The sequence below is a fragment of the Alexandromys fortis genome, unplaced genomic scaffold (genome assembly GCF_014885135.2).
Source record: "Alexandromys fortis isolate MF-2015 unplaced genomic scaffold, M_Fortis_MF-2015_v1.1 scaffold_31, whole genome shotgun sequence".
Lineage (NCBI taxonomy): Eukaryota > Metazoa > Chordata > Mammalia > Rodentia > Cricetidae > Alexandromys > Alexandromys fortis.
Window position 1 is genome coordinate 2,694,010 of NW_026067974.1, and position 14,091 is coordinate 2,708,100.

The 14,091-nt window shown below is 43.0% G+C and overlaps 1 long non-coding RNA gene across 1 annotated transcript in view; it reads right to left on the reverse strand.

Annotated features, from left to right (window-relative positions):
* LOC126510495 (uncharacterized) overlaps positions 1-12,931 on the reverse strand; it is a 28,821-nt gene extending 15,890 nt beyond the window's left edge. Inside the window, exons 1-2 of the long non-coding RNA XR_007594417.1 lie at positions 12,719-12,931; positions 11,480-11,586 (exon numbers count right to left, since the gene is read on the reverse strand). This is a non-coding gene — a long non-coding RNA (uncharacterized lncRNA). The remainder of the gene's footprint in view (positions 1-11,479; positions 11,587-12,718) is intronic.
* Positions 12,932-14,091: the final 1,160 nt, after the last annotated feature.

Below are 14,091 nucleotides of genomic sequence, written 5' to 3' on the forward strand. Positions count from 1 at the left end.
AGACTGCTGAAGGCACGCTGTTCTTGGAAACTTCCCAAGGGCCAAGAGCCCATCTTATTCATGCTAAAACTTCAGCTTCATGGAACTAGGACTCAAGTGCCATAGGACTCACCCACCACATTGTACCTCTAAGGCATTTCCATTCCCCTCCTTCTAACAAGTCCCATGCCCTGCAGCAACCATTACCCCATCCTACACCACTCCATCCCTAAGCAACCATTAATCTATTTTTGGTCTCTATAAAGTTACCTATTCTGGACATTTTCTGAAATAGGTTTGTGCACTTTGTGGACCTCTTGCTAATGGATTCTTTCCTTTCGCACACCTTTTTTACACTTATTTTGTTGTGGGGGCACACACATGTCACAGGGCACTGTCAAGGTAAAAAAAGGACAGTTGTCAGAGTTGGTTCTTTCCTTCTGCCAAGTACGTTCAGGAGCTCAAACTCAGGTATTCAGGCTTGGCAACAGGGGCCGATTCCCATTGAGTCATCTCAGCACCCAGAATAATTGTGTGTTTTTTTTTTTTACTTGTTTGTTTTTAGTTTCCTTCATCCATGTTACATTATCATGTATCTTCAGTATAGCTGAACCATGTATGAAGCCATTTCAGACAAGATACTATATGTAAATCAATAGTTCCAGAATATCACAATGAGACTGAAGAACCCCTACCGACGGCGGTGGTGGAGTTGTAGTGGTACAACATGCCACGGGTGTGTTTGTGATAATACTGATGTACACAGAGCTATTGCACTGCCAATTGTAAGGACAGCAATGCAATAAACGACCATACAGCAACACTTGTTAGTGATAAGTACCCATGCTCCTGTTTATGAAATTCTTGAGCTATGCTTTTGTCAGTGTTCTAGGGTGTAATCCTGTGCATTTTTAAAATGTATGATGTAAAATAATATGCCCTACTAGACCAACATAAGCCTTATGCACCTCATGATTGCTGACTCTCTTGATCACACAAAGTGGCTACAACAACAGCTTCACCTGCACCATGCAGGTTTGTTAAGTGCGGTCTATGATGTTTAGATAGTGATGCGATCACCCAGCAATGCAGTTCTCAGAACATATCCCCACTGGTAATCCCAGCATGACTGTGCTTCATTCCTTTTTATTGCCAAATACTGTTCCGTGTGCGTGTTGTTTATTTATTCATCCACTTATGGACATTTGCAGTGTTTCTACATTTTAGCCACATAAATAATCCTGCTGTGAACATTAGTATGTGTGTTTTTGTGCAAGCTTAAATTTTAGTTTTTCTAAGAGTGGACTTACCAGGTGATGTAGCAATACTGTGTTTAGCTTCTTGAGTATGTACTAAGTGGTTTTCCAAAATGATTGTATGTTTATTTAAATAATATTATATTTTTCTGGGGTCTTTGATGGAGTTGACAGATAGTTATAGTTAAAGTTTTCCTTAGTTATGATAAAGGATAAATTAGATACAAAACTTGTAGCTGTAATTCTTGCTTGATAATTCTTTTCTATATGTAATTTTACTATGTTAAAGCTAAACCTTCCTTTTTATTTGGACAGAAATGGAGAGATGATGTGGGATTCCCCTCTGTATGCTGTGAATATGTTTTATTACCATTGGTTAATAAAGAAGCTGCTTTGGCCTATAGCAGGACAGAATAGATCTAGGCAGGAAAACTAAACTGAATGCAAGGAGAAAGAAGGCAGAGTAGGGCAGACACCACGTAGCTGCTGAAGGAGGAATGCTGGAACTTTATTGGTAAACAACGAGCTTCATGGTGATATACAGATTAAAAGAAATGGGTTGATTTAAGATTTAAGTGCTAGCTAGGAATATGCCTGAGCTATTGGCCAAACAGTGTTGTAATTAATATAGTTTTTGTGTGATTATTTGGGTTTGGTTGTCCGGGAAACCAAAGTACAGTCCCCATTTACAGTACTGATTTTTATTCTCAGTGGATTTTTCTTTGTAGTACTTTGAATGTGACTTTTCCCTGTTTTCTAGCCTGCCCTGTTTCCTACGAGAACCTGAACTTCAGTGTGTAGAGAGCCCTGTTCCAGGGTTCTCTCTCATCTCTCTGACATTTGAGCAGGATGAGCCTGACTGCTGGTCTTTGTGCATTCACATGTCTTGGTGTTCATTAATCTCCTGGATGTGTAGACTAATGTTTTGCATCAAATTTTGGGCATTTCATCCATTATTTCTTCCAGTGTGTCCTGTCCGTTTCTCTCCACACCAACTGTTGTTCTCATTTCACGTATGTTGGTGCGTTGCATGGTCTCACATACTACTGGGGTTCTAGTTACTTTGTTTTTTTTTTTCTTTTTATCTCACTGTATAATTAATCTCTATCAATCTGTTTATCAATTCATTAATTCTTTCTTTTACCATCTTGTATCTGCTATGGAGTCTCTCTCTGGAAGTATTCAGTTTGGTTCTTGCTGTTTTCAGCTACAGATCATCTTGTTTCTTTGGGAAGTCATTTATCTCTTTACTGACACCACAAATTTGGTGAGAGTTTCATTGCGCTTTCACCTTTTCTGTGAGCAAGTTACCCTTGGAACATCAAAGCAGCTACTTTGAGATTTTTTTGTCTGTTAAGTGCAACATCTGGGCCCTCCCCAAGCAGGTTTTTTGGGGGGCTGCTTCCCATTAGTTTTCTTATGTGTAGGTCACATTTCCTTGCTTCTTTGAATGCCTCAGAGTCATTTCTTGGCAAATGGACAAATCCGATAACCCGCTGTAGCAGCTCTGGGCCTTGGTCTCCCAGGAATGGCTGTTTCCTTGGTCGTTGGTCTAACTAGTGGCTCGGCTGAAGCAATTCTGCAGGCTATTTTATCTGCAGTGTGCAGTCTTTACTGTCACTGCTTGGGTTTTTTTTTTTCCTTCTTCATTTTATCTTTTAGCCAAATGAAACTCACTAGCCAAATGCTGTTATGTTCCCAAACCTTTGGCCATGGGGTGCGGTGGTTATTATCACAATTCAGAGGGCCTTACTACTTTTCTTCCACATGCAACCAAGTAACTCATTGTTCAGTGAGTCCCTCTGATTCCCCATATGTGGGTGCAATCTTAGACATGCACATGGCTTTCCAAGCAGTGAGGGATGACTGACTTTACTTCTAAGTCTGGCTTTCTTGTACTATTCTTGACTCAGAAGAGTTGATTGTTCAGGCAGCTTTTCCTTGAGAAGAAGTTGTGGTTAAGCCATTTGTACCACCAGCATCCACTCCATGTTTATGAACCTGTGGGTGCTAGAGAGATCATTTTAAACCTGTTTCATATCCTGCACTGGCTGCTCTAAGCTTAAAAGGGTCTCTGACCCCTCGGGGTCACAGCTTGTGAGTTTTTCTAGTGTTGGTGGCCATTCAGGGAGTCCCCTGACCTGCCTCTATAGACTGGGATTTCTGTAGACTGAGGCTTTGGATTTGATGAGAAATGCATTCTGCCTTTCCAGGGGAGAAACCACAGCTTCAGACTGGGGAGAGGCTACACCCCATCGGCTTTGCAGTCCCACATAGCATGACTCGAGTGCCGAAGATGCTTTTGTTCTTATTGAAATGTTCTAGATTTTCTAGAATGAATGTTCTACCATAGCTATGCTTTTGTTCTTACTGAAATGTTCTAGATTTTCTAGAATGAATGTTCTACCATAGCTATGCTTTTGTTCTTATTGAAATATTCTAGATTTTCTGGAATGAATGTTCTACCATAGCTATATGGCACATAGCAGTGGTTCTCAACCTTCTTAACGCTGCAACCCTTTAATACAGTCACCCCCAACCATAAAATTATTCCGTTGCTATGTCAAAACTGTAAACTTCATAATTGCAATTTTGCTACTGATGTGAATCGTAATGCAAATATCTGATTTGCAACCCCCAAAGGGGGTCACAGCTCACAGGTTGAGAAATGCTACTTGTACACTTTACGGATAATTTAAGGAAGACATATTTTAAATAATTTTGTTTAGTTCACTTGTTGTTTTTCTTAAGAGAATCTCTACCAACATTTTTTGGACAGTCATTCCAAAGACACTGTCTTTAATTCACCAATATATGCAGACCATAGCATCTCTTCCCAAAACATGGGAGTCAGAGGCACAGTCTGACCTGCCTAGATTTAAGCTCCTCTTCTGCCACTCACTATCTGTGCTCTTTGGGGTGAGTTATTAAATGGCTAGTTGCTACCCCACTTGTTACTAAGCTGCTATGAGGATAAATGAGCTAACCTATGGAAACTGCCTACCTTGGAGCTGAGAATTAGGCCCTGCTGTCAAGACCATCTTGGAAACACCTGCATGGCCACCAATCACCACCAGGGGGCGCCCAGCCCCATGTGTTATGCTGAAGGACTCGGGTTTCTAAGTCATCCCAACAGCCACATTAGTAGACCAACCAGAAGGAAGTGTCTTTCTAGACAACAGAAGGTGGACACTGAAATAGTTTCCTAACTATCAACATCACATTTCATACAAAAAATAGATGATCATGATCCTTCCCTAAATCGCTGGGCAATGTTCTCAAACTGGAAAGTTAGCATATGAATATGTTGTTGGGGGCGGGCATCTTTCCACTTTGTAAAATACTCTTCCCATGTACAAAGGCATTGTTTCCTGAGCTGGAGAGAGGGGCAATAAAACATACTACATTGTTGTCTACTCATTGGGGGGCAGGCTGTATACTAACGGTTCTAATGGCCTAAACACCTTGGCCCAATTCTTCCATTCTGAGATTGCTGGCCAAACTGAGGGTGCCCCTAAAAAGGTCACCAAAGACTGGTGCAAACACTGTTATATATTAAATCTTAAAACCCATAATAGTTAAGAGAAACGAAAAAAATAACTTTTGTTTTTGGCTGGAACAATAATAGAAAACCCAGCTCTCCACTTACTATGCTTCCGTCTTACCTTCTAACATGTCAGAGGGTTGTGGCTTCTACAAACTGAATTGAATGCTAGAAAAAAATCTCAGGTGCATCTCCATGTGGCAGTCTTAAAAAACAACACCATGACCAGTCAAGTGACTGATGAGGACCAGGAGAAGATGGAGCAGACTGTGACAGAACACCTGCACCCCAGCTGGCGCAGGTGCCCCGTTCAGTCCTCGCCACACCCTACACTCTCCATCTCCTTCTTTGGCACTCTTTACTCTGCCTTCCCGTATATTCTGTCCACTTCCTGGTGCTAACACAGCCTCGGCGTTTGAGGCCGATCTGTGGCATTAATCTTGCTTCTTGTCATCGATTCTAATTCACAGTTGCTTCCCATTCTCCAAAGACAGTCTTGCCTGACCCTGCTCTGTACGTGAGATCACAAGCTAGCATGATCCCATAAGGCTACTCATTCTACAAGGATATTTTAGCTTCGGGAACAATGGAGAGAAGTGGGTGAAAAGCACCCAGCTACTGTGTGTGTAGAGTCAGAACCAAGGAAGGAAGCTTTATTGGTAGGCTAATTTAAATGATGTCTTATAGGTTGAATACATTGCTAAAGCACACTCATGCACACACATACATACACACATGCATGTGTGTGGACGCACACACACACACACACACACACACACACCTAACAATAAATAGCTAAATCATAAGTAGTAGAATGAGGCTCAGATTCACAGTAGACTTCAAACCTCTTACACTTGGTTTTCTGTTGATTCTAAACTTCTCTGCCTGCTTGGCAAACCATCCATATTTAATCCCACCCTATTTCCCATACCTAGAGTCAGAAGGCATCCACCAACATGAATACAGAAGGCCCTTCTACCATGACATTACTATGAATTCTCACCACCATATCTCAAGATTACAGATTCCACTTTATTTTGTTAAATTCAATAAACCCTCACTGAGTGATAGCACTATCTATCTGAGACTGAATAAAAGAAAAGTATACAAACATCAAATATTTCAAACCACCTTTATAGCCCATCTCATTACAGCATAGAGCAGGCATGACAGGGATGGTTGTCTCTTTCCTAGAGATGAGGGAACTCAAGTATAGTTGGACAACCTCATGCTAAACAGACCTTGCCAATCCGTCCAGGTCCAATGAAGCCAATCTCAAGCCCTAAGTTGTCTCTAAAGAAATTCCTGCTGGACTGTGGCTGTACAGTTGTCAGCACCCTGGTTCGGTTTCTATCAGAACCATCCACAGTCTTTTGGGTACTGACAAAAATGGGGATTTTATGCACTGTGGGGTTTTGTTGTGTTTTGTTTTGTTTTTACAAACATAAACAGAAAGCCAATCACATCATTAGTAATCTACAGAGTACTCAGAAATAAATACTTTAGAGAGAACTGGCTGGTTGCCCTCTGACTTACAGACACAAGGTCAGACAGATGGCAACAGGGATAAGATCCCTGCAGGCAGCCCCTGAGAGGGCAAGGTACGAAGACGTGAAGATGAAGGCAGAGATCAATGAAGACAATGGAGATGCCCACAAGCATGGAATGGCTGCCGAGGAAACGGGCAAACAACAAGCAGAGCCACTGATGCATAAGCATTTAAAAGACATCTCCCTTTTAAATCATTTTGTGAGGTAGGATGGACATATGGCTCAGCAGTGGAGGACCAGTCTAGCATGGGCACCGCCCTAAATTCAATCCTCGGTGTGCCAAAGAAAGGATGTCATACATTCTTACTTTTAGGTATTGTTACAACAGTGAGAAAAGCAACTAATACAGTAGCTCAGGCTGACCGAAAGCATGCCATCCTCCTGCCTCATCCTCCTCAGCGCTGTGACTACAGGCACGTATCTCTGCAGCCGGCTTGGGGTATGTCTTTTTAAATGAATCCTGACATTCCAGATGCTTGTCACACACTCTACCACTGAGCCACACCTTTCGTCCCCATTGCTAGTTCCTCACGTCTTCTTTTCGTCACCTTGTTCTCCTCTCTCCTTTTAGAAATATCATTATTCATAAATATATCAGCATTTTCCATGCTTGCTGTTTTCTCACAGGTCTCTGACAATTCCCCACTTATCCTGATCAGGTTTTTTTTTTCCTCCCCAGACTTCATAAGCACAATTGAACCACTCTCCAGCTCCCCTGTGCGGCAAGCTCCTCAAGCCGCCATGTATTGTATACGTACACTCTACAACATCTATCCGGTTCCTCCTTATAACTTCTGCTCCCCATATTGACAGCCTCCCTTCAGCGAGGCTTGTTCTCACGGTTCCCCGACTGCATTCTTTGCATGTGGGTTATTTCTCTGAGCGTAGTGATAATCGCTGATTTGAAGCCTGAACTTCCTCACGGGAAGTTTCTGTGGAACATTTCATCCTCCGAACACAGGCTGTACGCTCTCCTTATCTCTGTGCCTATCAAATGTTGTTGCTGTTGAAATATGGATAATTTACATGGGACAATATGGCACCCGTGGAAATCAGATATGAGCTCCTCTTGAGAGTTTATTATTATTGCCTTGGTGTTTACTTGTATAGCAATGTTTCGGAACAAATTCTGGGAATTCTCCACTCAATCGGTTGGTGGTCAGCTAACGATTGAGTAGAGATGATCTTAATGCATTATAGTATTTAGACAGGGGCCTCTCTGTGAGCTTTTTGATGAGCCTTCTCCACTCTTGCACAGTGTTTACAACGCTGAATCCTTGGTCTTCACTCCCTGCTAATGTGGAGCATCACTGTCAACTGAAAGTAAGAAGTTGGGGTGTTCATAGGTATTTTCTGGGCACAGCCCTGCACACATGTGTGGTTTTTTAGATCTCTTTAAAGATGCTGCAGCTTTTCCAAAATCTCCTGGGAGCATCTCAGGGTCGAGTGTTTCCTTTTATGGCTTCTCAACTTTTATGTCCCAAGTGTGGCCTCTGCTTTAAGCAACCCAATGGTAAACATTGCTCATGATTGTCCTCAACAATGCCCCAGCTTGTCCTTCAACAGAGCTCTGGACAGATCAAATAAAGTTAAGCTCTAGCTCCTCGAGACACAGGCACAGGCAAGGACTATTTTGGAAAGGATTTCTCAATAGCCCATAAAGTAATAGCAAGCATTGAAAACCAAAAAGACTTCTGCATGCAAAGGAAACACTCAGCAGAGAAGAGAAGCCTATGGAATGGGATGGAACATTTGCCAGCTATGTGTCTGACAGGGGCTAATACACACAATCTATAAAGACCCCAGAGGATTCATCCAATCAATATGTGGGGAAATGAATGGAACAGACTTCTAGAAAGTACACATTGCTAATAAATACTTGAAAAAAATGTCCACCATCCATCACTGTAAGGGAAATGCAAAGCAAAACTACACAGAGAGACTATGGATCTCAGAGGAGAACCTACTGGTGTCCCTTTACTAGATCAGCATAATCCCTAACTAGACTCTAAAGCCTAACCTTGTACCCACAGAGCAGTGTAGTTCTCACTCCTTATTCAAGAAGACTCTCTTGGCAGTGTCTAGAGACCATTAAGAAAACCACAACTGATCATATTACAAAGATCAACAGATCAGAGGGTGCCAGGTCCAGCGGATATAACACAATCTATAACACACACCCATGACACAGTTCCTTCACCTTAGGATCGGGGAGCATGGAGGAAGAGGGGACAGAAAAGTTGTTAAGAGCCGGAGGAACAGAAAGTCTGCTTTGAGACCGTGTCTCCTAGAAACGAGACAGAAGCTACACCCATGATACCTCAACAATATGACTTCCTAAAACAGACCTGAGTGATTAGTAGTCAGGCTAATGTGCACAATGGGAAATCTCACAGAATCCATAGACAAAGAACTGCAGGCGACTAAAGACTTAGTTGTCCCCAGGGCTGATCCTCTTGAATGGTTATTCAATTCCAGATGGTCAGCCCTAAAATCATATACATACAAGTAAGACTAAATAGACTTATCAGGTTTCATTTGCATATCTATACATGTATATATACACATACACACATATATGTAAATGCATAATAAGTACATATAAAATCAATAACAAAGAAAATAAGGCCATGAATTTTAGATGGAGCAAGTGGGATAAACAGAAAGGGTTGGAGGGGGGAAAGGAAGGGAAGGAATGGTATAATTATATCTTAATTTTAAAACTAAAAAATGTATTTATGAAAAAATAAAGACTCACAAAACTATACTGAAATTCTGTTTCATACTAGTCAACGATGTCAAAAAAAAATCAAGAAAACAAGCAGCCAGGTGATGGTGGCTCATGCCTTTAGTCCCAGCACTTAGGAGTCAGAGGCAAGCAGATCTCTGTGAGTTCGACACCAGTCTGGTCTACAAAGTGAGTTCCAGGACAGTCAGAAAAACCTGTCTCAAAAAGACCAAAACAACAACAAAAATACCCCCTCCAAACAAAAAAAAAATCAAAAGAACAAAACAAGCAATAACAAACGTTGGAGAGGATGTGTGGAAAGATGAAGTCTCATGCATTGTTAGTGAAATACAAACTGAGACAGCCATTATGGAAATCAGAATAGAGGTTCATCTGAAAACTAAAGGTAGGATTACCATACGAATCTCCCATGTAAATACATAATTAACATACTTCAGAGATGCTTGCACAGACCTATTTGTCCCTGCAATATTCACAGTAGTCGAGATATAGGACCTGCCTAGATGTCCACCAATGGATGGATGGATAAGAAAATGTGATCTATATACACAGTAAGGTTTCATTAAGCCATAAAGAACACCATTCGTTTAAAAGAGGAAGGTTTTGGAGGTCAGGATATTAAGTAAAAACAATCCAGATGCAAACAAATATTGCATGTTTTCTCTCGTGCATGAAATCTAGGCTTAAGTACATAGACACAACAATACACACACAGAACCACATAGGACATAAAATTAAAGATAAGGATGAGGGAGGAGAGAGGGACTAAAAGCAGAAGGCCATGGGAACAGGAGAGAATAATGGGAAAAAGAAAGACAAAGCGTTATGTTTTCTCTCAGATGTAGAATCTAGATTTAACTATAAGCGTATATAGACATATACACATATCTCCATCTACCTATGTCTACCTGTCATCTATCTAACATGGAAACAGAAGCGAGGCTGCTGTTTAGGGAGAAGAAGACCAATGGGAGTGAGAAGAGACAGGGGAAAGTAGTGGGCAGGTGAACATGAGCAAAGGCCATTGAGATGTGTGCCTATGAAAATATCATAATGAAACCCATCTTGGCACTAAAAATCAGTGTTAGTTTTTATTTGAAAGACAAACTCTGCAAGTGGAGACCTTCAGGGAGTTCACGGAAGGGCCAAATAGCAACAACTCTCTGTGTTGGGTTTTTAGGTGGTCCCCAGCCATGCTCTGCTCTCCCTGGGCCGCTAGGATGCTCATTTTCCAAGTCTCCAGGAGTGCGAGGCCATGAGGTTTCATGGCTATTGGATGCTGGGAAAAGGAGACCGGGGTGAGGTAGAGGTCCTAGTTGCTTTTCTTGCTGCTTTGGTTAAACACCCTGACAGAATCTACTGAAGACAGACAGGGTTTATTCTGGCTCTCAGGTCAAGGATACAACCTGTCATGGTAGAGATGCCACTGCAGCAGGAGCTTGAAGCAGCTGATCACATGACATCGTCCCACCTGTGGGCAGAGGGCAATGGGTGCATGCTCCCTGGTGCTCAGCTCTCTCCATAGCAGGCTTTCTTGGACTGCCAACCCTCAAATCATGACACCGAGACATTATTAAGAACACTTGGCCTAGCCGGGCGATGGTGGCGCACGCCTTTAGTCCCAGCACTCGGGAGGCAGAGGCAGGCGGATCTCTGTGAGTTCGAGACCAGCCTGGTCTACAGAGCTAGTTCCAGGACAGGCTCTAAAGCCACAGAGAAACCCTGTCTCGAAAAACTAAAAAAAAAAAAAAAAAAAAAAAGAACACTTGGCCTTAGCTTGTTTCTATTTAGCCTTTGTTTTTAAAACTTAAATCAACCCATTTCTATTCATCTATGTGCTTCCCTGAAGCTCCTTTACCTCGTCCACATACTGTGCATTCTGCTTTCCTGCTTCCCTAGTTTTGGTTAGTTGGCCCGGGTTGGCTGGTTGACTGGCTGGCTCCCCTTTTCCCTCTGTCTGCCAGCCCTGCCTATCCCTCCTCCTCTAAGAAGCTATTGGCCATTTAGTATTTGAGCAGACTCATCAGGTGCCTTAGGCAGACAAGGTAAAACAGCAACACACACCTTTACCTGGTTAAACAGAAGCAACATAAACAAAAGGAACACAACTTTGCATCGTTAAGCAATTATTCGGCAACAGACACAAAAGCAGCGCATATTCATACAGTTAAACCAATATTCTATTCTACAACACCGCTCCCTTTCTCTGCTTTATGCAGTCCAGGATGCCAGTCAGGAAACCATGCCACCTGAAGTGAGTAGGCTTTCCGCCTTTAACTCAGTGAAGATAATCCCCGACACGAATGCCTAGAGACCCGCCTTTGGGTTTGTATTGCTGTGAAGAGACACCATGCCCACAGCAACTCTAACCAAGGAAAACATTTAATGAAGGCTGACTCACAGTTCAGAGGTTTAGTCCGTTATCATCGTGGGGGGAAGCGAGACAGCACACAGGCAGGGCAGACGTGGTGCTGGAGACAGACGTGGCAGAGAGGTCTACATCTGGATCTGCAGGCAGCAGGAAGTGAGTGACGGTAGACCTGGCTTGAGCTTCTGGGACCTCAGAGCCCACCCCCTCGTGACTGAGGATGCACTTCCTCTTACAAAGACACGCCTACTGCGTCAAGGCCACGCCTCCTAACAGTGCCTGCTGCTCCCTCTGAGCCTCCTCCGGGACCCATTAGGTGATTTTAGATCTTGTCAAATTGACTGAAGTACTAGCCATTGCAGTAAGTTAACATGTCCCAGAACTCTCCGGGGCTCCCAAGCTCATTCAGAGGGCTCTGGTGTGCTCCGAGGCTGACCAGCATTTTTAATCACCATGTAATCAGTAAATGGTGATAGATTCTCAGTGGGATGAGGATCTGCCATTTCTCCATCCATGAAAACTTCTGGCTAGCTTCCTGAGTCAGCTATACTGCACTAAGAGTTGGACAACGCCGTGGGTGTGGAGAGCTCCCGCCAATGGACACCCACAGCTTATACGCTTCCTGTCAGTATCATGGTAGTTCCAATGGAGTGTGGAGCATCTACTATCCCAAATGCAAGAGGATGGAGAAGTCTCAGGCTGCCAAGAAATACTACTTTTGAGAACTGATACAATACGGAGGAAATAAAGGTTCCAAGAGCACAGACTAGGGTCAAATTCTTTGTCAAGTTACTTGGTATTTCTATGTTTTTAATTCTTAAAATAAAAACACGTCTCCTATTAGGCTTTGCAGGAGAGAAAGAGATGTGCAGGCATCACTTGACACCCAACAGATCCAGTAAGTTGAACTTAGGGAATTTCATTTTCTTTCCCCGAGCAATTGCCAACATTGACTGCTAGGTGGCGCCAACGGGCAGAGCTGCTCTTCCCAGAGGCTTTTATTTTTCACCCTAGAAACTAGGTAATCCTTCCTCTCTGCCAGGGCTCAGGCTGGCATTTAAAAATCCAGTGCTGCGCACAGACTTTGTGTGTGTTTTTTATTTTTTTGATCCATCTGCTCCATGGAGAATGTGAAACTCAGAAATACCTATTCCTAGCCAGACAGCCACAGGAGTTTTTAGATGATAAAGCTTAGTGATAGCTAACCCTGCAGTTGGGCATTCAAAAGAAGCCAGACGACACTGAATTAGTCACCGGTGTCTGTAAGCTTACCTCTGTCGTACATTGGCAAGGCTGCAGAGAGGACAGGAATTCAAGTCCAGGCTGTGTGGGCTCGCGTGTCGGTACCAGCATTAGCTCGGACAAACGATTTGATCTCGCCGAACCTCATTTGGGCAGTTTTGTTGTGATGTGGAGCTTGTGATGCTAATGAGCTAATACACGTGCGATCCCCAGCGCAAGGCCAGGTACTTCCCAAGTGTTCACTGGGTCTGAGGGCTGAGGCCTGCAGGAGTGTGAGCTTTGGGGTCAGATGACTATCATTTCGACATCTTTGCTCTCTCACCTGGAAGCCGCTTGTCCTTGAAAAGGTTAGGCAACCCCTCTGCCTTCCGTAGGGTTTCTATTGCTGTCATAAAACACCACGGCGAAAAGCATCCTGGGAAGGAAAGGGTTCATTTCGGTTTATATTTCCTCATCACTTTCCACCATGAAGGGAAGTCGGGACAGGAACTCAAACAGGGCAGGATCCTGGAGGCAGGAGCTGATGGAGAGGCCACGGAGGGGTGCCATTTATTGGCTTGCTCCCTGTTGCTTGCTCAGTCATGTTCACCCCAAGATTACCTACACAGTGGTGGTCCCACCACAATGGGCCGGGACCTTCCACACCAATCATTGATTAAGAAAAAGCTCTATCGGTTTGCCTACAGACCAATCATAGGAAGAGATTTTCCCCACTGAGCCCTTCTTCCCAGCTATGGCTCGGTTTGTGGTGAGCCCACGAAAGCCCAACAGGGCCCCGTCTGCATCTCGCTTTCCTTGTCAGTTGCAGAATATTGGGAAAATTACAGAGGTAGATATATTAAATATTTTACTTGTTGTTTAACGTTGTTCTCCTTGATCTAGGATTTGAGCTTACTTATCCAAAGTGGGGGGCAGAAATCTATTCAAATATTAGTTTCTTTTAATTGTCAGGATCAAGATGGAAGAAAAGCAGAGAGAAAACATGAAAAGAATAAAGGTAATATTAGCATTTTATGTCACATCACAGGATTTGGTAGATATTCTACGGTTGGGTCACAGTTTGGTTTTTTTGTTTGTTCGGTTTTTTTTTTTTTTTTTTTTTTTTTTGTAATCTTTCTGGCCTGGAGTATCTGAGCATCCAAGGCAAGAAAGAGAAGAAGAAATATGGTTGGTGGGATGACTCACAGGGCCACGATAAATGCAGAGGAGTTCTGAAGAAGAAATCTAGCTATTCCTAGGCCCGATGCTTAAGACACAGTAGCACATGGAGGATGCGCAATGGTTGTCTAAATGTTAGCTGTCCTCATCTTCGAGCACAGAGGGAAGAGTCAGCCTAAGAATAAAGGCGATAAAGAGGTAACTTTGGAGCTGAAGTAGCCGGAGTACGAGATTCCTAGGCGCCC